Source organism: Pan troglodytes, chromosome 17 (genome assembly GCF_028858775.2).
Source record: "Pan troglodytes isolate AG18354 chromosome 17, NHGRI_mPanTro3-v2.0_pri, whole genome shotgun sequence".
Lineage (NCBI taxonomy): Eukaryota > Metazoa > Chordata > Mammalia > Primates > Hominidae > Pan > Pan troglodytes.
The window spans coordinates 81,667,957-81,694,231 of NC_072415.2; the positions used below are offsets into that span (position 1 = coordinate 81,667,957).

The 26,275-nt window shown below is 35.1% G+C and overlaps 1 long non-coding RNA gene across 1 annotated transcript in view; it reads left to right on the forward strand.

Moving 5' to 3' along the window:
- Window positions 1–26,275, forward strand: part of LOC134808627 (uncharacterized) — a 214,320-nt gene that overhangs the window by 74,665 nt on the left and 113,380 nt on the right. Inside the window, exon 2 of the long non-coding RNA XR_010151994.1 lies at window positions 2,314–2,439. This is a non-coding gene — a long non-coding RNA (uncharacterized LOC134808627). The remainder of the gene's footprint in view (window positions 1–2,313; window positions 2,440–26,275) is intronic.

Below are 26,275 nucleotides of genomic sequence, written 5' to 3' on the forward strand. Positions count from 1 at the left end.
TCCCATGCAGGTAGAAATGAACCTGTCATGAGGAGCCAGGGACACAGACAATCACTAGAAGGCAGAGGCAGTTGTTGTTTAGCAGAGGTACTTGCCTTGGGCAAAACTGTATCGAAAAGCATGGAAAATAATGTCATATGCCACAACAACGTCATGTAATACAAGAAAAGAAATAGTGAAATTTTATACATACACATACATATAATGTCATAAAATTAATATTTTCTTTTGGAATAATGAAGAGTCCATTAATAAGACTTTAGTATTTGACTGTAAAGGTTTAATTTTAATTATTATAGGTTATAATGTCATAAAATTAATAGTTGACGCTATGAGTTACCTTGGTGAGTGTAGATAAGGCGATGATGGGGTGGAAGATAATGCTACAATGAGGTAAAGGGTGAATAGAATGAGAAGATTTAGGGGCAAAAATAAGGTCTCTCCAAGAGGGCAAATTGTTCTCACAAAGGAAGTTCCAGAATCTGTTTTAGAGAATGCAAGAATGTAGTGCACACCAGGGCGTTCTTGAGCTACAAGCTTATCATTTACACATTGATACTTACTGGTTCATTTATTTTTCGTTTCAAATGTTTACATCTTTTGTTGTGGCTTGAATATGGCCCCCAAAGTTTGCATGTTGGAAACCTTATTGCCATTGCACCAATAGTGAGGAGGGGCCTTTGGGAGGTGACAGTGTCATGAGGTCTCTGCCCTCATAAATGGATTAGTGCCGTTATGGCAGGAGAGGGAGCACTGTGAAAAGATAAGATTGGCCTTCATTTGCTTTCTTTGTGTTGTGTGCTCTTTTTTACCTTCCACCCTCTGGCCATGACCTTCCCCAGGTGCCAGCATCATACTCCTGGACTTTCCACCTTCCAGAACTGGGAGAAATAACAAATCACTTCTGTCTGTAAATTACTCGGTCTGTAGTTTTCTAATATAGCAGCAGAAAACGGGCTAAGACACACTTGTATTAGTTTGCTAGGATTGTCATAATAACATACCATAGATTTGATGGTTTAATAAATAGAAACTTATTTTCTCCTGGCTTTAGAGCCTGAAGTCCAAGTTCAAGCTGTCAACATGTTGGGTTTTATTTGAGGCTTATTTCTTTGGCTTGCAGAGAATACCTTCTCACTGTGTCCTTGCATGGCCTTTTTTCTGTGAGGATGATCCTCTGGTGTGGCCTCCTCTTCTTCTAAAGACGCTAGTGCTTTGGACTAGGGCCCCACTCTTATGATCTCATTTTACCTGGATTACCATCTTAATGGCCTGATCTCCAAACACAGCCACCTTGGGGGAAACACAATTCAGTCCATAACAATCCTTATTTTCCTTCAATGTCTACAGAAGACAATTGAGCCACTAGTATTATTTTCTTTTGGAATAATGAACAGAGTGCATTAATAAGACTTTAGTATTTGCCTATAAATTTTATGTATTTTGTAATTTATGCCAGGTTATTTAATATTTATCATTTTATATATTTTTATTTATCATTTTATGTATTTTGTAGTTTCTACTGGTTTATCTAATATTTATGTTCTTCTGAATATTGGTCATAATTAAGGGTCTTCAAATTTTTTAAATGAGAAATAAATAGGATAATGTTTATTCTTGGAAGCGTCTCTGAGATACAATCTGCTATAAAACTCTTAGTGATTTCTATTCCCTTTAATTGGAGTTTAAGATACGTAAAGTGGTAAGAGACTGAATTGACTACGTAGGTAAAGCCTGGGTGTCAAGGAACTAGAGAACATTCTAAGGAAGGCACAAGTATGCACTGAGACGCTGAATTTCAATTTAGGAGAGAAGTCAGTAATTAGGTCGTAATTTTCAAAGTGGTCATAACTAAAGGGCATAAGACTTACAGTGAAACATTCCCAGGGAAATGAAAACTAATCAGAAGTAAACATTTTTATTATTCTTATTATAAAATTATTCAAAACAACAATATTTAGCCAATGAAAAGTGTTTCTAAACTAAACCTTGTCATTAAAAACCATATCGGTACTGGTTAATGAATCATTAGAAAAACAAAACTAACATAGAATCATGGAAAAGTAAGTGAATATAGCCATGCATTAGAAACTCTTGAATCTTTTTTTTTTTACAACAATGGCAAAATTTGAATGAGAAATTATTGATGGTATTCATCACCCAGTAGGTAAGATAGCCATATCACTCTGATTCAGCCTCTGTTGATGCCCGTATTTCTTGTAGTAGATATGAAGAGCCAGGAGTGACACTCACACCACCCTCCACCCCCTTGGAAGTGTTACACCCGTTCACTTGTCCACACCTTGTGTTCAGGCAGGAACTCTTGCTGTAATGCTGGAGGTGGTCGGGCACAACTCACAGCCCTGCTTGGGACACAGCAGCTGGGGGTCCATGGAGATGTCTACCTGAGGCCAATTGGAGCGATGGATGCTGCTTCAGGTAAGTTGAAGTTCCTTCTTGTGAGGAATGTAGGCTCAGTTTACTGGTCTGGTTCTTAGCGCAGTGGTGCAAGCTTCTTAGTCTCATGAGGGCTGAGAAGCCAGCCTGTGAGCGCTCAGGCTCTCTAACTTCCTGGGCTCCTAAACAATGCCTGGGCGCACCCACCTAGCTTCCTAGACAGCGTATCTAATCACAAGCCTATAATGCTCTCCAAACTGTTTTCTTGTGTTTTCTAAATATACTATGCTTCTGGAGTGGGAATGAGAAGAATAAAAAACAAGTGACACAAATATGCTGAAACAGGTTGGACAGCTACATCCAGCTATGAGAGAAGAACACCAAGTATTTCAGCCACCTTGGCTCTAGTGGAGCTCTTATGTTTTCTATCGAGTAAGATAATAATAATAATGGGGGAAGGAATGTCTTTTTACATCCATGGTATTTGGGATTCAAATGTAATTACAGATTAGGGGTTTTTTTCACTGTCTCATGGAAACAGATATTGTGCTAAATCAAGAAAATTACATAAATAGGGAAAATGTCCTATCTTAAAAACCCTAACATTCACAAGAGTTGCCTCCAAAATTTGTTATTATTTTTATCCCAGAGTAAACCAGGTTACTTTGAAAAGCAAGGTCAGGAAGGATCTCCTGAGGGCTACATCATCAATACTTTCTATCTACCATTTTATGACCCAAAATAGCACTCATGCTATAGTGTAGAAAACACTAGAGATCTTAGGTTATTTGAATTTTACAAATGCCAGGGTGGGTTCTTGGCCAAAATATTTTTAGCTTAATTCATCGGTATCCTTCAACAGAGCCAGGAATCAAAAAAAAAAAGTTAATTCAGAAAATGATTGGTACTTATGTAAAATTAGTATTTTATTTCACTACCATACACGAATGTTAGGTAACTTAGCTTACCACTCAGTAAGCTAAGGCATTTCCCTAAAGGGGACAGTGATTAAGCCAGTAAGAAGTTTTAAGATGGACTATTCAAAACTGCTTGTTTTACACTGACAATGGTGAATATTTGTCAAATAGATGCCCTCAAATGAAAGTTTGACCAAATATTAAGAAATTTTCCAAGGTAAGCCTGCATCTGAGTCTTTAATATATTTTAAAAAATAAATAGACTGGGCACGGTGGCTCACGCCTGTAATCCCAGCATTTTGGGAGGCCAAGGCGGGCAGATCACTTGAGGTCAAGAGTTCGAGACCAGCCTGGCCAACATGATGAAACCCCATCTCTACTAAAAATACAAAAAGTTAGCCGGGCGTGGTGGCACAGGCCTGTAATCTCAGCTACTAGGGAGGCTGAGACTGAAGAATCGCTTGAACCCAGGAGGCGGAGGTTGCAGTGAACCAAGATCACACCACTGCACCCCAGCCTGGGTGACAAGAGTGAAAACACTGTCTCTAAATAAATAAATAAATAAGAAGAAATAACAAAATAATATATTAAATATTATTTTTCGGTAAAGGTTATGACATTTAAAACTTTCCTTTTATATCATAATACATAAGCCCTTAGTGACTTAGGAGATTGTTTGGGTAGGTGCAAAATAAAAGCTGTTATATTTAGCTAACTAATCAAGTAAGTGACTTTCAATTTGATGCAGCTGTACACACAGTGAACATCCCACATCACTGAACAGTTAATGCTACCTTTTATCCTTTATCATTTTCTTTATGAGCTAAGGGATTGCTCATTCAGATTCTTCTAATCCTCATAATACCTGGGCCATTATTACAAATCCTTGCTGTTCAGATAGCATCCAATTTCTTATGAATCTCACGAGTATTAAAGATATCTTGTTAAATGAAAAAGGAGGTATCACATCTTGCCTGGAATTTCATTTGCAATTCAATAGTTTAAGTGCTAACATAAAGAAAGGGCTCACTTGAAATGCACAGTAATGTGTTTCTTTCTCTATCTTAGGTATGACACATTTAGGAGACTGTCTCTCATTCAATATGCAACAACCAGAAAAATATTACTTTTGAGCCCCTTTTGTTATCATGAGTAAGACTAAAGAAACCAGAGAATAGAGGGTGGGGCGAGGGATTAAAATAGTTTGAAATTCTAAGAGATGTACATATATGCAATCAGTGCAATAAAATGTGGAATGTTTTAGTTGAGACACATTTACTTAAAATAGCCAAAATATACTTATGCTTACGATCATACTTCATTATAAGCATATATATGCTTATATATATTCTTATATATATGTATGTTTACAATGAAGTATGATCGTAAGCATAAGTAGGTATATATATATTTATACATATACTTATATATGCTTTTATATGCTTATATTGAAGTATGATCATAAGCATAAGTATATTTTGGCTATTATATATATATGCATATATATACAGCTGTTGTTATAATATAGATACACATATATATACACGTATACTATTATTACAATATATATACATATATACACACATACATAAGCATATATATATATATATATATATATATATATATACAGCTATTATTACTAGAGAGGGGGAATAAAGCATGAAGCCTGCGCAGTTATCAAACCAAATAGACACTGACAGCATCATCAAATTCAATCATCATCTAATTTAGGGTTTGCCATATTTTGGATTTGAAAACTAAATTTTGTCAATCTACTAGAGTTAGATTGATGTATAGCCTCTATCATATTCAGTAGTCTTAAAAACTATAAGAGGAATGTCAAGCTAATCCTAAGTCTCACACTACTTGATCATCACATTATATTCATGTAGGAAAAATGAATGCAGAAACAAAGGATTATTGGAACATTGCACAGTAACATCTAAGCAAAGGGAATGTTACAGTGACTAATGTTTTATGTACCAGTTTCACAGAGACATATGTGACAAGAAGAACACAATGCTTGCATCTCTACTAAGAAAATTCTTGGATGAATAAATGTATACTTTGATTTCTGAGTTCAATTTAATAGATATAATACAGGTCCTATTACTTTAGATTCTATTCTCTTATTCAGAAAATGATTTAACGTTTCTTAATTATTATGACTTTCTTGTTAAGTTTAATCTAAAGAGGGTCACCTTCATTAAATATTGGGAATTTCAAATGATTGTATGTATTAATTCATTTCCCTGAATTATACATCTAAAATCAAAGGAGCATGCTAGGTATTCCCATCGAAATGTTTCACAAGCCTCAAAAATTTGACATACACAGACAGAAACTGTTTCCTGTTAAATCCAGTTCCATGTCATTATAAAATGACAGAAAATTCAATTCAGTAAATAGTGACACCAGAAAGTGAACTGGAATCTAGTTCATTCCAGATTCCACCACCTTATTCCCTATTCTCCTTATCTTGGTAATGACACACTTTCCTTGGTACTTAGGCAAAGAACTTAAAATTTTTCTCCACATCTTCTTTAGATTTAGTGCCTTTGATAACTTTCTCATCCTGATAAAGAATATCTATGAAAAATGCACAACTAACGTAATATTTCTAGGTTAATGTCTGAATCTTTCCTTCTAAGATCTGGAAAAAGATAACAACATCTGTTATCTTTGCTTACCTTCAACATTATATTGGAGGATATAAGTAGAAAAATTAGGCAATAAAAATATTTAAAAGTATCCAGATTGGAAATGGATAAATAAAAATATTTCTATTTGCAAATGACATATTCTTGCATATAGAAAATAGTACAGATTCCACTAAAAATTACTACAACTAATTAAAAAATTCAGCAAGATTGCAGGATACAAGATCAATATTCAAAAATCCATTTTCTATATAGTAGCAATGATCAGTCCATCAAGGAAATTACAAAATCATTTCAATTTACAATGACATTGCAAAAAATAAATATGTAAGAATAAATTTAACAAAATATTTGCAAATCATGTACATCAAATAACACAAAACATTAGTGAAATGATTATAAAAAGACATGGATAAAGGGAAATATATCTCATGTTCATAAGTAAGAATATTTACAATCTTAAGATGGTAATATTCATCAAATTGATCTATAGATTTAACATAATCTGTATTATGATCACAGCTAGTTTCTTTGTATAAATTGACAAATGATTCTAAAATTTACAAGGAAATGAAAGGAATACAAAATATCCAAAACAATCTTGAAAAAGAAAAACAAAGTAAGAGGACTAATAGTCCCATATTCCAAAATTTATGCTGCAGTAATCAAGAGAGTGTGTCACTGCCATAAAGAGAGACATGCGTATCAAAGAAATAGAATACACACTCCAGAAATAAAATTGTGCATTCATCTTCAATTGTGTTTTTGAAAAGAGTGCCAAGAAAATTCAATGGGAAAATAACAATCTTTTCAAAAACTAGTGTGGGGATAACCACATGCAAAATAATAAATGTGGATCCCTACCTCACTGTGTCCAAAAACATTAACATAAAATAAATGATGGACTCGTATTTACAAGTAAAAAAATCATAAAACTCTTAAAGGACAACACAGGATAAAATCATAATGAACTTAGGTAAAGCTACGTTTTAATAGACAACACTAAAATTACAAGCAATAAAAAAATACATAAATTGGATTTCATAAAAAATTTTTAAAAATTGATTCTTTGAAGACAGCATCAAGAAAGAGAAAAGGCAAACAATGAATAAAAGACATTATTGGCAAATCTTAGATATAGGCTCCCTGTTGCTGCTGTAGCAAATTAAGAGAAACTTAATTGGCTAAGAGAACAACAAATGAAATATATTAGATTTCTGGAGGTCAGGAGGTTGCATTCCACCTGAATCTCTGGAATATCCATTTATTTACCTTTTCCGACTTAATAGAGGCTGCTCACATTCCTTGGCTTGTGGCTGTTTTCCAGCCAGCAGTTGCCTCATTTCAACCTTCTGTCCTCACATATTTGTTGTAATCGCCTGCACACACCTTTCCTTTTTAAGCACCCATATGATTATCCTTTCCATCTCAATATTCTTAAGTTAATCAAATCTTAAGTGAATCAAATCTTCAGAGTTTGTTTTGCCATATAAAGTAACATATTCAAAGGTTCTAAGAATTACCATGTGGGCACCATTAGTGGGGGGAGGGCATTATTCTGCTCACCACATCATCTATCTGATAAGGGACTTTTATCCAGGATATGTAAAAAATACTTGCAACTCAAAAATGAAAAGACTTGTCATCCAATTAAAAGGTGGACAATTAGTTTGTACACACATTTCTTCAGTGTAAAAATAGCAAATAAACACATGAAAAGACGCTTAATGTGATTAACCATAAGGGAAATGCTAATAGCAACCACATTGAGACACTTCTTCATAACCATTTGGATGACTATCGAAAAGAGATCAGACCTCCAAAAAAAAACAGTGTTTTTGTTTGTTTGTTTGTTTTTAGAGGGAGACAGTTACAAATGTTGGCAAAAATGTGGAAAAATTAAAACCTTCATATATTGCTTAAGGTTACATGAAATTTTACAGCCACTTTCGATAGCAATCTAGTCGTTTCTTAAAACATTCACCATAGTGTTACCTCTTGACACAGTAATTGCATTCTGGATATATACTCAGGATAAATGAAAACATGGTCACAAAAACTTGTTCACATATGGTTTTAACATTGTTATTCAGATTAGTCGAAATGCAGGAAAAATGCAAATGTCCATTAACTGATTAATATATTAACAAAATGTGGTAAATTCGTGCAATGGAATGGTATTTGGCGATCTTAAAATTAGAAGCACCAATACACATCTTGACATGGATTCACCTTGAATACATTATCTAAGCAAAAAAAAAAAAAAAAAAAGCCAGTCTTAAAAAATCACGTGTTATGTGATTCCAGTTATATGAAATGTCCAGAATGGCAAACTTAAAGAGTCAGTGACAAGTGTCAGCCTAGAGTTGGAGTGAGAGTGGAGGTAATGGAGAGAGACGGCTAATGGATATGGAATTTCTTTTGCGGTTAATGAAAATATTCTGAAACTGATTGTGGTAATGGTTGTATAAATCTGTGAATATACTAAAAGCATTGACTTACACAATTTAAATGGATGAATTATTTGATATATGAACTCTGTCTCAAAAAAGCTGCTTAAGAAATGGAGAAACATGGAAGGTTTTCACAGTCCAGAGGTTACTGAAGAATTTGATAAAATTATAAAGGATACTTAGTACAAGAGAACTGTCACCATACAGAATTCGCTTCTACATTCATAAATTAATGGGGGTGGTAGTAGGAAAATAAGTAAAGTTTATAAATATTACTGTCTTTAAAAACATTGTATGCCCTTAAAAGCCAGCCATAACATTTTCACAACAACTTTCTTCATCCTTCAGAAAAAGCTTGGAGGTATATCTCCAAGGTGGCGTTAGTCATTTGTGTCACTGAAGCCTTGATTCTTTTCCTTGAACTGATTCCCTCATTACTGCAACATGTATTTATTCAGCACATAAGTCCTAAGTAACAAACTGGAGGTGGAAGATAAAATAGTGAGTGAATGCAGATATGTTCCTTGCCTCTTGGAGTGTCCCATCAAGCACTGATGACAAACATTGTTCATTCAATGATATTGACAAAAGTATCATTGAAAAATGAATTCAGGGTTTATGTGGAAAAACATGCTGTTTAGGGGCTGTACTTCATAGGAGCACATTTCTAAAGAAAAATGTGTTCATTGGAGAATTACTGGCTATTTCAGGAGGTAAAAGTGGGTGTCTGCTGAACTGTGAGCGGAGCCGTCCAGGCAGAGGCCAGAGTCAGTGAAAGGATTCTGTGCCTAGCAGGAGCAGGACATGTTCAGGGAACTGCAGTAAGACCACTGAAGCTCAGTATAGCAAGCAGAGAGGCAAGGAACAAGAGGAGTCTAGCAAACTAGGCAAAGATGAGGTCATTCAATGCTTAGTCATATATGCTTTAAAATGTCTTTATTTTGAGAACTGGAAGCTACTAAGGAGTTCTTATCAAGTAAAACAAACTAATGTTTAAAATTTCTGGCATTTCCACATCCCCTGTTACACTTTACCTTATATTCTGGCTCGTTTCTGGTGTGCTCATTTTCTCAGAGAGGGAATATAACACTGGCCAGGCTAATTTTTTCTCCCTAAAGTATAATCACCTATAAACAAAAGAAAGGACACGTGTAAGCATTGGGATTATACATAATAAAGTAAAAGTCCCCTGCCCCAAGCTGGGGAACCATGCCATGTTGTGGCAGGGTGAATATGTGGGTAAAGAAGGGAATACAGAAATATTATAACACACAGTTGACCCCTAAGGAAGAGGTCACAAGCTTTAGATGTCAACCTCTACCCATGAGCATACTATGAGAGCAGAGAGCAGAAGTGGTTTATAGGTCACAGTCTGGGTAGATTCTCAGGAAAACGCCAGATCCCAAAGTTTGATAAACATTTCACAGACCATGTTTATACTCTTATGCTCACCAGCGCTATGAGAGTGGGATACATAGTAGTCTACTGGTCCCAACATCTTTGAAAATAATCCCTGATCTAAAATTTCTGAGGTTCATATGCCCTGCATGACAAACCTCAGTGAAAAGTGGCAATTGGTGGTACAGCTTCTTATTAAGGAGCCTACACATTTTACAGTAGATTTCAGGAATGCATTAGGGGCTTTCAATAATGAATTTCCCAACCTCGTATTCTCATTTTCTTCTGAAGACATGGAAAGAAGCATAACACTCAAGGTTGACTCAGTGCTTACAAGTCTTCTGGATTGGATTCTCATGGGAACTTGTAATTCCATGGCCTGAAATGTGCATTTTCAGGGGAAAAACTAATAACTTCTTTGATCAGCAGTACAATTTTGTTCTGAGAAATTCATAGAGGAGACAGTTTGAGGGTAGAAGAAACAGAGGGCAGCAGAAAGGGCCATTATGCGAAGCTACAGGAAGAGAAAGCAAACTGGAAAACAGGATCCCATTCTCTCCTCCAGTCCTCCAGGATCCTTCCTTTGTCCAGCATTCAGGGAAACTCATAGGAAATCACCTGCAAAAGGAGAAGGTAGTCTGCAGAATAAAAGTCCTGGCATTTCGGAAGGATTCATTTAGAAGTGAAGGAAACTTAAAAGGAGCTCAATTTTAAGATTGAGAAGATGTTTCATTGTAGGCCTTGGAACAAATAAGAGGAGAGGGTGTGAAAGAGGAATTGCAATGGTATGAGTGAACCTGGATAAACACACACACACACACACATGCACACACTATAAAAAGGGATTGGAATGGTATAAATGAACCTGGGTAAACACACACACACACACACACACACACACACACAATATAAAGAGGGATTGCAATGGAACGAATGGACCTGGATAAACACACACACACAGACACACACACACACTATATAAACAAGTTACACCAAGTAAATGGTCCCCAGTCTTGGTCTGAGCTAGGGTAACACAGTAAGTGCCACCATCATCTTCTCTCTGTGAGTCCTTTAGGAGGAACTTAAGACAATTGAGAAAGGAAAATAGGTGGCTTCTTCCTTTTGTGTCTTGAGTTTTACTCTCCTTAATATGACTGATCTTTAAATTGAAGTGAAGATAAGAAAGTCTCTAATGTAACACAACATAATGATATTGTTGGAAGTTAAATAATGCTTCAGGCTAGCCCTGTTAATAGGGACATCCCTGCTGGTGGGATGTGTATTAATATCTTTGTGCTATGTTAGGGCATCAGCCATTAACACAGCGTGGTTGAAAGAACATCAGCTTCCCAGTGAGTGACATAGCCTGAAACTTACTGGTTCTGTGCCCCTTAGGCAGTTATTTCAATCCTCTGAATTTAGCTTTGGCTCTACATTGGGGGAAATTATGTCTACCTCACAGTCGTTTTGGAAGTATTAATTTATATAATTCATATAATATAGAGAGAGCAGTTTGACAGAACTTAACACTACATATTCAATGAATCATAGCTGTTATTATTATAAATGTAACCAGTTTTTCATATTAAATAATTGGCCATTAAAAGATTTGTGAAGGAATTTGCAGTGGGTAAGTGAAGTTTTAAGGTGTGTACAGAGCCAGAGAGAAAAATTGCTGTATAAAACAGGCAGAATAGCTAGCTGTGTAGGTTCAAGTAGGGACAGAAGCTCAATGGTACATAGGTAATTGGAGGCTCTCATTGATAACAGAAATTAGATGCCTAATTAAACTAATTATATTAATGAAGAGGAGAGACCAAAGCACATGAAGGGAAACATATTCATTAATTTGGCAGATGGTAGTTTTGCTTATATTTTTAATTAAAAACTACTTCGAATTTTGCGAACAAACTGAGATAGCTAATTATCTATCTATCTATCTATCTATCTATCTATCTATCTATCTATCCAATGTATCATATGTACCAATATAATAGTCCTATAGGTGTATAAAACGTTTTCAAGTAAATGTATATTAGGACTAAATCTAAATAAATTTTTAGATTATTTTAAATTATTCTAGGAGAGACCTATATACACAGAAATTGTTTTTTCTTTACTTTGGACTTAAGGTAAATATTGGTTGAAATATATAATAATACAATTATCTTCTTTTTAAAAAAATTTTCATTGGCATTATTTGGCTTTATCTTCCAAAATTTTCTTGTATATTCACAATTTAAAAATAACATAAAATAATAGCCTATTAAAGATATCTTGTCATCAGCATTATCATCATTATTATTATCATTATAAAATAAAATGAGAACACACGAAATATTTGTACCACTAGGTTAAGAAATAAAGCTCTGCCATGTAATATAAAATGTCCTTATGTATTTGAATCCATTTTGTGTAACCTATTCATAATTAATCAGTAACTATTATGCAGACTATCATAGCATTCTTTCCTAACATTTTAAATATATTTTATCACTCAGTTGTGTACCACTTTTATTCCTATTCAGTTTAAAATAACTTGTAAGTCTCTTTTAACCAATAAGTTCCCTTTCATTTTTATCTTTTTCTTAAAATTGCTTTTTAAAAGAACCTGAGGTATTTGACATGTAGAGTCTTCCACAGCTTGGATTTTGTTGATTGCACAAGAATTTCCTCTGTTTTCTTTATTTTTTTCCAAAGAACTGCTCAATCCAAAGAATCCAGCAGACTCAGGTGCAATTTTTTTCATTAAGGTCAAATGTTGATAAAATGTCATCTTTAAAGTATAAAAGAAAGAAAACAACAACAAAGAAACAATGTTCAATCTAAAATTTATTCCAAGAGAAAACATAATTTAAAGTTAAAAAACTCATCAAATTTTAAAAATTAGATAAATCATTGCTAGCATATTCATACTATAAGAAATACTAAGCTATATGTTTTTACATATAAAGGAGAAATAATAACAGTTAGGAATTTGGATTACATAAGGCAATAAAAGTGATTTGAATGATAAATAAATACTTATTCTTAAATTTTAATTACTTAAAAAGAATTTTACCCAATCTAACTATAATAAATAATTTTAACTATTTATATTAAAAAGTATTGTAATGGTTTTGGAAGTTTATCGCATACATAGAAGTAAAATATACTACAATAAAAGCACAAATGAAGAGGTATAACTTGAATGCAGACTGTGTTAGACATGCACATTGTAAAATACACAGTTAAGTGATCAGTGGATATTAAAACAGAATAATAAAAAAATTTCCAAATTCAGACATAAATAAATAGAAGAGAAAAGAAATAGAATCATATGGGACAAATGTCAGACAAAAAAAGACACATCTTTAAGTCAAATGTTTTTATAATTATATTAAATTTAAATTGTTGACACATACCAAATAAAAGGTGGCGATTATCAGATTGTAAAACAATATAACATCCCTCTATTCTGTAGAAGGAACTATTTTACATATAAAAATGTATCACTTTCAGATAGTTTAAATTTAAAATAGTGGAAAACATATATATCATAAAAACAAATTTTTAAAAACTGTAATGACATATTAAAATTATGTTAACTGGAATTCATATATGAAGCATGTGCAGAGATACAAGAAATGTTTCATAATGATAAAAATATAAATTCACCAATAAGTCATACAATCGTATATATGTATGCATCTAATAACAGTCTCAAAATATGTGAGGTTAAAATTATTTTTAAAACTAGAGTGTGAGAGACAAATTCAAAATACTTGGAGGTTTCAAGATATTTCTGTGTACAATACAGGTATTCAGTATTCAGGTTACAAAAATTATGTTTCTTATATAATTCTTACATCATCACTATATAATATGTAATATATTCAGCAAACAATTCCTGTATGCTGAGTTATATAATTCTCGTATGCTGAGTACCAAAAACATTATTGAGAGGAATTAAGGAAGATCTAGTAAACATAGAAATGTGCCTGTTTCATGATGTGAAAGATTTAATATAATATTAATTTTCCATTTGTCTGTAAATTTAGTGCAACTATAATAAGCATTCCAGCAAATATTTTTACAGAAATTGATAAGTGAATTTAAAAATTCACTTATGAGAACCAAAGGAACAAAAAAGCCAAAATAACTTGGTGAGAGTTTTACATTGGCTGTCCTAACCTAGCTGCATTCAAAATTAGCTTTAAACCTGAAGAAATGCAGACTATTTGGAATTGGTATAAGGATAAACTTACAAACAAAATACAAGAATGGGGATTCCAAAGTAGCTCCACACATATCTGTTCAGTGGATTTTCAACAAAGGGACCAAAGCGAATTCAATGGGAAATCAGTTGTTTTCTCAAGACATGTCTTGGAAAAGTTGGATGTTCATTTTCAGAAAAATCGAACCCTGACCATCATCACACACTATCCACAAAAATTAACAAAAAATTGGTCATAGATCTAAAGCTAAAGCAAAAAAATTTCCAGAGGAAACTATGTGAGAACATCTTTGTGATCTTGAATTTGCCAGTTTTCTTGAATAGGTGAAGAAATGAATAAAATTGGAGAATTAAAAAACGGAAAACATTTGCATAGTCGCTCTTCCAAATAAAATCTACAAATAGCAATGATGCACGTATTAAGATTATCAATCACCATGATTTGTCATTATGGAAATTCATATGAAAACCACACTGGAATGCCACTACACACCTGGTAGAATGCCTGCAGTTAAAAGGACCAGCAGTACTACCAGGTGCTGGTGAGGATGCGATTCAGTTGGAACATTCGTACATTGTAGATGAAAATGCAAAACCGTAACACACCTTGGGAAATATCCGACTACTTTCGATAAAGCTAAATATGCATGTGTCATATGAACCAGAAATTCCACTTTTAGGTATTTACCCAAAAGTGGTAAACACATATATACAACACACAGACTTATTCTCAAATGTTCATGATCTGTGTCAAAAGGCAAAAGGGGATGCTCATAAGCGCTGTGCTCTAGTGAGTAAAGTGGATTCCTACAGATGTACAGGAAACTAAACCCCCAACCACTTTGTGCATCTTGGAATTGAATAATTAAGTAAATAGATGACAGATGGTGGAAGCCTAGATTCCTCCTCTTCAAGTGGGACGTTAAAGACCAGGAAGGGAAGAAGCTAGAATGATTGGTACAGTAATGAATTAAAATTGAAGACCGGGCGCGGTGGCTCACACCTGTAATCCCAGCACTTTGGGAGGCCGAGGTGGGCGGATCACGAGGTCAGGAGATCGAGACCATCCTGGCTAACACGGTGAAACCCCGTGTCTACTAAAAATACAAAAAATTAGCCGGGCGTGGTGGCGGGCACCTGTAGTCCCAGCTACACGGGAGGCTGAGGCAGGAGAATGGCGTGAAACCCGGGGGGCGGAGCCTGCAGTGAGCCGAGATCGCGCCACTGCACTCCAGCCTGGGCGACAGCGACACTCCGTCTCAAAAAAAAAAAAAAAAAAAAAAAATTGAAGACATTAGTACGAGCTTGTATTGTGCATAGTACAGATACATGTGGTTACACGGAGAATGTTTGTCGATGCATGTGTATACCAGTTGGTACACAAACATATATTTCCTTGCTCTGTCAACTGAGAGGGTCCACAAACAATGGCACCCAGTATGAATAAGCATAGCTAGAGCCTCAATCTTGGTTTTTTAATACTATTAATATCTTCAATAAAAGGAACTAGGGCTCCTTGGAGAAATGGCTGAGTCTATGACTGGAGAAGACAATATACACAACAAGCTGAGATCTGTGTCATCTCAGAAAGCAAAAAAGTGGCTTTTTTTTTTTTAACCAAAAAAAAAAAAAAAAAAAAAAGGAAAACTATGGAGCCTGCCAGAGACCACAGGAGCCTACTCCCACCAATAGACTAAGCTGGAAAAATTTAAGCAACAAAATACTGTATCGTAACTCAAAGTACTAATATAAACATCAGTGACTTATTGCTGATATATAAATGACTGAAAAATAAATAAATATGGAACAAGAGACAAATACCTCATGCAGAATTCCAGATAATATGTGTAGCTATGTCACTCACAAGAAGCTGGAGTGTAACTCCCCTCTTTCCAAGTGTGAGTGGTGTCTATTTACTCTTTCCAAAGAGCGCAGTTGTGGAAAGAGGGCTATGAATAATGTTAGAGTGGAGAAATGTGACAAGTATTCACTCAGGGGGATGATCAAGGTGAACAGCAATCATCCACAGCCATGTTCATAGCACGTATTCTTGATATAATTAGACTAAAATGTCACTATTCCTTATTGATCTTTTTTTCACGAACCCATAATCCTAGTCTAATCATGACAAACACATAAGACAAATCTCACTGTAGTGGTATTCCACAAAATACCTCATCTGTAACTCCTGAGAACTGTCATGGTCATCAAAGGCAAGGGAAGTGTGAAAATTGTCAAGAATGAAATAAGCTTAAGACAAAATGACCAAAAGCAATGTGGTATACTAGATAGAATACAACAACAACTTTTAAACAAAAGATATCTAGTAAAAACTAAAAAATAATCTGAATAAAGTATGGGCTTTTTTCTATAATAGCATATCAATATTGGTTGGTTCCTTAATTCTGACGAATGTACGATACTAATATAGAGCAATAATAATAGGGGCGACTGGCTTTCAGGTATATGGAAACTCTCTGTACTATCATCTCAGTTTTTTGTAAATAAAAAAATCAATTTTTGTTCCCTCAAATATTTCTTTTTTCCTTATATATATATTTATTTATTTTTGAGATGAGGTTTCACTATGTTGCCCAGGCTGGTCTCAAACTCCCAACCTCAAGGAATCCTCCTGCCTTGGCCTCCCAAAGTGCTAGGAATACAGGCCCCCACTATCTTTTACCTCCGTCTTTTCCATGGCATGCTCTTTAATCTTTCTAACTAGAAATTCAACTGCTCTAACTACCAAGTTTTCACTTTCACTTTTGAAATGGTTTCTACAATTAATATTTTGTGTGGTTTTCCCTAATTCCTCACTTCTCATAAATGCCTTGTCTCCTGCTATGTAGTTACTACTTTCACCACCACATTAAAATAGCTAGGGTGATGGTCACACCTGACATCCTTTCAATATCTTGCCCAACCTGCCTGTGGCACTTGGAATGAATTGGCTCACCTCTACTAATTTCCAAAATACTACTCTTTGGTTTTGCACTTGGCTCTTTGACTTCCTACTGCAGTTTTCTATTTTTTCCCAAGATTCTCTTATTCCATTTTTCTCCAACATGTCTGTGTTCTCTAAAGTTGCGTGAACTCTGGACACTGTAGTCTATTTCCCAGTAATTGATAACCATTTTTATGAATAATCTGAAATCTGGGATTCTGGTCTCATATTTCTCTTTTGATTGCTAAACTTTTATAATTAATTGTCTGATTTTTTCAGTCCCTTCATTCATAAACTGATTATTAGGGGCCTATTAAAAATGCAAATATTTTATTCAGAGTTCATTTTGCATAACTGGAATACTTTCATCAGTGCATCAGAAAATGCTGATAAACAACACAGCAGTGTTGACAACTAAACAAATAGGTGATTGTCATGCAACAGCTTTGCATGACTTTCACAGAACAAAAGTTAGTTATTCCTCTCAACACACTGTAAATACTGCTTCATTCTCTTGAAGATTGTGTTCTTGCTAAATTTGAGAATAGCATGCTATGCAGCCATCAGTACTCAAGCCCTAATCTTGTCAGGGTACCAGTTTTTAAGCTTGATTATCTCAAATCCTTCTATTCATCATTTCAAATAAGTTAACCAGAGCTTGTATAAATGATTTTCCCTTTCTATTTTATTATGTATTTTTCACTGATCTTGCAATATATACAAATGTTTTGTTGTGTTTCTAGAAAAAATGTTACTATTATGTTCATACAGAAGTATTCCATTGCATTAAGTAGGCTTTCTACTTCAGCGTTCCCAATTATTATTATTATTATTTTGTGAGACAGAGTCTCGCTCTGTCACCCAGGCTGGAGTGCAGTGGCATGATCTCGGCTCACTGCAACCTCTGCCTCCCAGGTTCACGCCATTCTCCTGCCTCAGCCTCCCGAGTAGCTGGGACTACAGGGGCCTGCTACCAGGCCCTGCTAATTTTTTGTATTTTTTAGTAGAGATGGGATTTCACTGTGTTAGCCAGCATGGCCTTGATCTCCTGACCTTGTGATCTGCCCACCTCGGCCTCCCAAAGAGCTGGGATTACAGGCGTGAGCCACCGCGCCTGGCCCCAATTATTTTTGTGTTAGATGATGTTTGCCTATGCTGTTATTTTAGGATTTTGTCTCTAATTGGTCCAAGAGCTTTGTTATTTTCATGTGGATTCATCTGTGGTTCTATTAAGTCATTCTTTTATGTCATGAATGAGGTTTTCACCTGTGGTTATTCTATTTCATGTAGTCCTCTTTGTTTCCCATTATTTTTGTAATACGATTTTCCTGACTGTGTTCCCCCAACTCTGCAATCTCTGTATCATTAAATGCTACCATTTATTTCATTTTTAAATTTAGATTTTATTAAATTATTCAGAATTTTTAAAGTTCCTTTTTGTATAAGACACAATTGTATACACTCTTCACTTTTTGTACAACATGTCTTTTTCAAAATTAGTTTTATATGGGCTGCTCATGCCAGCCTTTCCTTCTCTCCTGCCTTCCTTGTGATGCAGAATTTTTTCTTGACCCATTTGTGGAACTAGCAACTGGGGCACTGTGTTTACTCAGCCCGCCACATTCAACCCCTTTTGGGAGGAAGCACAGAGCAAATGAGTGCAGGAACTGGATGGCCGCTTTGGGGTTGGCAGGAGCAAACACTGTGTAGGCCCCATGACAGCATACAGGTGGGGGTGCTTGTGACCTCAAAGCCCCCGAGGGACTGTTAACAATATTCTCTTAGCTCCAGTGTCTGTGGACTGCAATGTGTTATCAGCTCAGTGGGCCCTTTTCCTTATCACACGCGTGGCTGCCCTCCACCAGCAAGAGCAAAGGGCCAGTGTGACAGCCCTTTAGGGTATCTGCACTTGGTAGGGCCAAACTCTTGCCTGGTGCCTAAGAAGAATGAGGTCATGCAGATGAATTGAAGGATGGTGAAAGCAGACAACGTTATTGAGCAATGAAAGCAGCTCTCAGTGGAGACGGGGATGAAAAGAGTACTGGAAGGGCAGGTCACTTTCCCCTGAGGTCAAGTTGCCTCTCTGCCTCTCTGCCTCTCTCCTCCAAAGTCAGGTTGCCTCTCCCTGACATCCAGTCACTTCTTCTGTCTACCAGCTGAGTCTGGGGTCTTTAGAGGCACAGGATGGGGGCAGGTGGGCCATAGGTAGTTTTAGAAAAGGTGACATTCGATTGGTAAAAAGGCATTATTCAGAAAGAACCAACCGGGAAAGAGTGGGCAAACAGGGATAGACGTTCTCACTTTGGGCTGAGAGTTTCAGGCTTTTTGCCTTGAAGGTAGGGTTTTGCCTGAGTTCCACCCCTATCTGCCTAGAGTTTCTCTGTCTCCTGCCTCTATCACTTGCTTCCTCCCTTTTTTCCATCTTTTCTTTTGTTCTTCTTTTCCCTTGTGATGTGTTTGCATAAGTGTCACACCAGCCATTTTATTATCTTCCTAATATGTAAAATGGCATCTCTTTACATGCCATTAATTTGTGCTTGTGGATTAAGGGTGGATCTCTCTGCATTCTTCCAATTTATCTTAAATCTTTTTTTCTATTTTTGTGAGAGTTGTAACCAGGCCTATATTATAATATAAAAATCATAACCTATTTGTTTTACTTATTTTCCTTTTTTTCCCTTTCCTTCCTCCATGCAGGATTGCTTGTACTTAGTCATTCAGTAGATGGTGGTCACTATTTGACTAATAATTATTACCTTCATATCCTGACCCCCAGGGGCTGCCCACAATGGGGAATGAACTTGTTTTTCTTCCAAATAACAATGATCCTGAGGTCTTGCAAACTTCATTAATTACATCCAGAAGTTTGATCAGTTGAGGGGCATAGGCAGCCTAGATCATTGGGATCCCCCATTCCTACCTTACTCATGAATCCCCAGTTATTTTCGAAGGAAGGAAGGATTTGAGATTTTGCCTCCCTTGTCCTCTTGCTTTGGCCAAATTGAGTAAACTTTTTTCTCTGCTCCTAGGTGCTGCTGTGCCCATGTTTGACTAATTGAGCTTCAGGTATTTGAGCTTAGCCTTTGGGATTCTACAACAGCTTTGTAGTTTATGAACCAATGCTTTTGATTTCCTAGAGGAAGTGTAGAAATTGGGCAGACTTAGCCAGTGTTTGTATGCCACAACCTGGAAAAACTGAGCTCCAGAATGTTTCCTTTCTACTGATCTGAGAAAATCCGATTTCAAAGAGAGTTACCTTATATTTACATATTTTTACCCAAAATGAACATGAGACTGGAGAATCTTTTGCATCCATTAGACAAAATCTAAGACATTTTTAGTCTGTGTTCCCAGATATAAAGCAGGATGAAGACATGTGAATGTTTCCTTTTGGATCTTGCTTCAATAGTTTATAAAAGTGGGGAAGGGATTATAATTAGAGGCTCTTTATTCCCCCCACCATTCCTAAGAGATCTTATTTTTAATTTTCTTTTGTTAGCTGTTTTGCTACATTTCTGTTTGCTGATGAGAATCTTACCTCTAAACAAGTTTTATTTATCTCTTTCATTTTCCTTCAAGTAAAAAGTCATTAAAATAGCCCTTGTCTGTTGTGAATCAAAATGGCCAAGCCGCCTCTTTTTTTCTTTATGGAAAATTTTAGATTATGAGTTGTCTACAAATTTTCCCTTCTGTTTATCTTCTAAAGCCCATTTATTTGCCTTCACTTATATGGAAGCTAAAACAGTTGAACTTATGAAAGTAGAGAGTAGAATGGCAGTTACCGGGGGCTAGCAAGGGGATGGGGGTTGGGAGGCTGTTGGTCAAAGAGTCAAATTTGCAGCTCCACAGGAGGAATAAGTACAAGAGGTCCATTATACAACATGGTGGCTACACTTAATGACAGTGTATAGTCATCTGGAAAATCACCAGGAGAGTAGATTTTAGGTATTTTTATACCCCCCCACTCCCCACCAAAAATAAGTATGTAAGATAATGCTTCTGTTACTGAATTCAATTTAGCTATTCCACAATGTATACATATTTCAAAACATCATGTCACACATGATACATATATGCAATTTTATTTACCAATTTTAAAAGTACAATTTACAAATAAATATTTTGTAAGTACTTTGTTTACTCACCTGTTTCTTATATGCTTTTGTGCAAGAAAAATTAAATTACAAAGAGTTATACCAAGTTGTATTGTGCATAATTTAATTTTTTCATTTAAGTGTATATGCCACTTATATTTAATGTAATTACAAAATGTTTTTTACATTTAAATGTGTGATCATAATTCATTATATCGTCTATATAATTTGTCTTCATTTTTGCATTCTTTTGATTTGATAGAGAAGTGCTTTATTTTGTTTCACCCCTAAATAAGTGTGTTAGTTATACTCTCTTTTGTTTTATTTGTTTGTTCACTGTGCTTTTAGCATATTGGATTCTTCTTTGTGCTGCTTCCATTAGGGAGTTTGTAACTGCTATTTATTTTCCTTTCAATTACCACCTTTACCCCTAACCCATCCCTCATAATCCCTCTGGACCCTGCCTGCTCTTGCAGAGATATTATATCTCTGATACAAACATGTTGCTACTTTCACTAAGACCTTTGAGTACATTGCATATTTTGAATATGGCAATTTCTGACGTTTTCCCAGGTAAAATCTTCATTTCTTTTTCTCAGAACCTAGTTATAATTTGATAGATTCAAGCTGGATTTTTCTTTGTTTCTTTAAAAAAACATGAAGCCTATATTCAAGACAATATAGGAATAATTATGTCCTCATCTAACAGAAATGCTTCCTGGGTCCCAGTGAATCATTTAATGGTACCTTATGGAGCGTATGTTTTTGTGTCTTTGTGTGTGTATGTATGTATGTGTTATTATACCTGTATCTACCTCAGCAAAGGCAAATCTGCTACAAAGATTCTCAGAATTCAAACACTAGGACACTTATTTTCAGAAAGCTTCTTTTCTGTATAAAGAATATGCATTTTCTCAATCCGTTCTACATTACCAAGTAGTATCAAAATTAACTTCAAAAAACATATTCTCTGCAACCCATTTTTCCGGAGTTTGTTGGTTTTGCTCAAGGTACGGTACACCACGCAGTTTTATTTATTTATTTATTTATTTTTTTGAGACAGAGTCTTGCCCTATCGCCAGGCTGGAGTGCAGTGGCGCAATCTTGGCTCACGGCAACCTCTGCCACCCGGGTTCAAGCAGTTCTCCTGCCTAAGCCTGCCGAGTAGCTGGGACTGCAGGCACGCGCCACACGCAGTTTTTAAATAAATGCATTTTGCCACTTTATTTGAGAGATGCAGCTACCGTCTTCTGTTAGTGACACTCTAATGCCTCTAACTGAGCCTCCCTGGCACTGTAGTGTTTTTCCTATGGAATAATTTAAGGTTACTAATATCAAAAAAATTTTATTGAAAGTGGAATTTCTCATCTTTCTTATTTGGGGTTAATTTCCTAGAGATAAGTACTCTTTATTCTAGTAACTTATAATTAGAATGTTCATTTTTTTCTTAAAATATATTTCTATCTGAATTACCACTAAATAATTTAGATGTAGTACATTGTAGATTGCAAAATGGAAAGTGTACTTTAAAGTAACTAAAATGTCTAGTTAAATTTTGTTACATAATTTATTGATAATTATATGTACTTAAATAATAACTTTAAAACTTGTAGAATAAACAGATTTTATCTATCATCCACCATCTCAACAAATAGGTAAATGGTACCAACACATGTACACTTAAAAAGACAAAATGCATCCGACTTGCCTTTTTGCAAAGGGATTTCTTTTTTAGGAACTCAGAAGAAAATATTTTGGAACCAAAGAATTGAATAGACACACACACTTATTTATTTTGATTTGATTTTTGTTTAAATCAAAATATCTTAGGAACAAAATATATTCAAGACCGTTTTTGGTAAACTGGACTAAGTCTCATTAAAAAAAAGAGATAGTGAAGAATGTACCAAAAAACCAACAAAAATGAACTTGAAACATTTCTGATATAAGCTAACAAATTTACTGTTTTCTTTTCAATTATAAGTTATTGTTACAACTCTATTTTTCTGTGGTCCAACTTTCTCTGTGAAGTAAAATTTGATGGTTCTATACGTCTTGACATTTTAATTCATTAGAATTACCTAAATTAATAATCACATATATCCTTCTTAGTACCTGGAGGAATTGGCAGGCGTCATTCTTTTCCCTGAGGCTGGGCTGTAGATATTAGATGTAATAATTTGAATGTGCCCTTTGGGCCACAAATACCAAAAGTAGGCAGGGGCAGAGACAGAAAAGATACATGCTTTGCACATAGTGGCTCTCCAGTATTTATGTGTTTAATCAAATATAACTACAACTGTATGACCTATCTCCTATCTCGATGGGATATTAGAAAGTGATAATATTACGGGGTGGGTGATATTAGTTTTGCCTCCTTTGAAAGCTGTACAATCTCACTGTAGGGCACTGATGGCATGCTGTCCCTCGCAGAACTTGAGCTGCACTGGTATGCAGGCCCAGCCACTGTGCCAGTTGGATGGGGATCACTTTGCCTGAAGCATACAAATGAGGTATGCTAGTGATTAGATGAAAATGAGAAAAACGAACACTTTATTGCAATGTGGTTAACAGTTAATCTATGAGGTAAAGGTATTAGTTCTGATTTACAAGAAAATGTAAAAAAAGAAAAAGTAGATTTTAACAGAAAGAAGTAGGCTAGTCAAAGCTGCAGGAAAAAAAACAAATAGCTTTGGAACTTCAGTTGAGAGTCCAGTAAAGGAAAAATAACCTTTTGGACTTGTATACTCTTTTTGTAACACATAAAATATAGGTCATGAAGTCATTAAATATTTATGCTCCTTAGCTGATGTTTCTGGGAGAATATTTAATTATAAAAGAAGTGTTATTGTCCAGCACAGTTGGGGATAGATTCGATGAGACAAAAATATTTGGCAGAAATTAGGATATAGATCATTTCTACATGGTAATGAGTGGCCCTTAACTGAACAAGCAAAATACTTTATGAAAAATTTTAAGGGCATTATTTTGACTAACACAAGAATAATCTTTAAAATAACACATTAATTTCTATTATGTAATGTCAACAGTGGTGCTAGTTCACCTATAACTTCAGCTATAACTATTTAAGTTATAAGTTCAGCTATAACTATAGGGATAAGCATACAAGTTGAATTGAAGAACAAAATACAAGATATTTGGCACAGAGCACATTTGGTTAGTTGCTCAATGGTTTACTCTTTATTGTTACTGAAGACCCTCCAAAGTAGAGGCAAATCATAGTCTTGTGGACACCAAAAAGGAGACTTTTCTCTCTGCTGAAGGAATGGCACTCAGGCACCATTATGGATTTCGTGATGGAGACCACATCATCAGGTCTACATTGGTCTGACTGCTAGGACACCTGGTGACAAGAGAGCTTGCACCCAGTCCCTGTGCACCTGGCCTCACATCTCACATACACCTCATGTTCTCCTTTCTCCTCATGCTGCTTCCAGGAACACTCCAGACACCTGCCCTCTTGCTCTTTTGTGAGGATATGCAAAAGCTGACTGCAGGTGGATTCATGATTTCAAGAATACATAGGAGTTAAATCAGGCTCACAAAATACAAAAGAGGAAATAATAAAAGATTGAAAACGTCAACTACTTAAGGGTAAGAACTTCTGTTCTCCTAAGTGAACTCCCTATTTATAACCCAATTTATGAAGAAGGAGGAAAGAGAGAACTTCCAGCTGGTGATACACTCTTTCTTTCATGGGACATCGGGAGAATGATGCATCTGGAAAAGACATTATTGGAGACATGCAAAAGTGACACTTATTAGTAGAATGATATCACATGAGAAAAAGCTTTTAAAAATCCATTTTTGTAAAAAGAAACCTGCATGTTCTGATCAGATTACCTATTGCTTTAAAAAACTAGAATTTATAGCTTTATAGACAATAGACATTAGTCACGAAGATATTTTCTATCTGTTTGACTAATCTAGTCTAGAACTAGGAAGCCCCCCAAACTGAACAATATTCCTCTGAACACAGCATTTCACAACCAGTATCGGACCTTCACTTGTCACTAGAAAATAAAAAGACATCATAGCATGAGAAAAATGAATATGATTTGGAAGCTGTATCAGATCTGTCTCCCTTGCTGACCCTGGTCCTTCTTGAACCCCATGAATTATTGGTAATGTTTATGTTGAATGAGATCCATGTTTCAATTGAGCCTGCTTTCATAATTTATCCTATTCAGGCATTGAAATAATCATCTCCTATAAATCAACAGGAATTAAAAAAAAAGACCTCACAAAAAAACAAAAAAAAGGAAAATAAATATTTCAAAAACAAAAAAATACAGCTTTGAAAAATGTTCAATTCTTTATGAATCAATATAGTACCAATTCTACTAAATATTGAAAAAAATAATCAGTACAGGTTAATTTTTCAAATATACTGATAAGGAATTCATGATAAATAAAGACAAATTATAGAAGAAGACATATAACGCTTGCATAAAGTTAAAACTTAGAAAACCAGGAAAGACCAGTCGATATACTGCAAAAAGAAACACATGTAGAATCAAACTATTAGGAAAAACAAGAGAATAACACACATGAATTCAGAATTATGATTATTTCGGGTTGAAGGACTCTATGGCTACAGGATGCTGTATAGTTAGCTAACATATGGCAATGTCCTGGTCTTTACCTTGGTAAAGGGCTCAAAGTTCCTCGTCATGTTACTTTCCATAACTTATATTTAAATGTTACGCACATATTATTTTGGTATTTTCTATAATCATGTTTCGAATAGGTCTAAAAATATCTTCTTTCAGGTAAGGTTACCAACAGAAATGATATTTGTCAAACTTGGCATTTATTAAAAGACAAAAAAAAAAGACTCGGTTTCCTACTCCTAATTGTTTTTATTTTTTGGATATATACTTCCAGGACAAAAGGAAATTTTTATTTTCAAGAAATGTCTTGTGTCCCTTGCCAACATTTCTGGGAAATATGTGAAACTTTTCACTTTTTGTAAATCTCCCAAAAAATGTTTCTGACAGGTTTGAGAAAGTGTTTTTTTTTCTTTCCTTGCAGCTGTAACTAGACATATTTTCAAATCACCAAACATGCTATTCCAATATGTCAGCTCAGCATAATCATGTGTGAATAAAAGTATAACTTTAAAATGTTCACAGTGGTATCTAATATGGGTAAAATATACAATATTAAATAGTT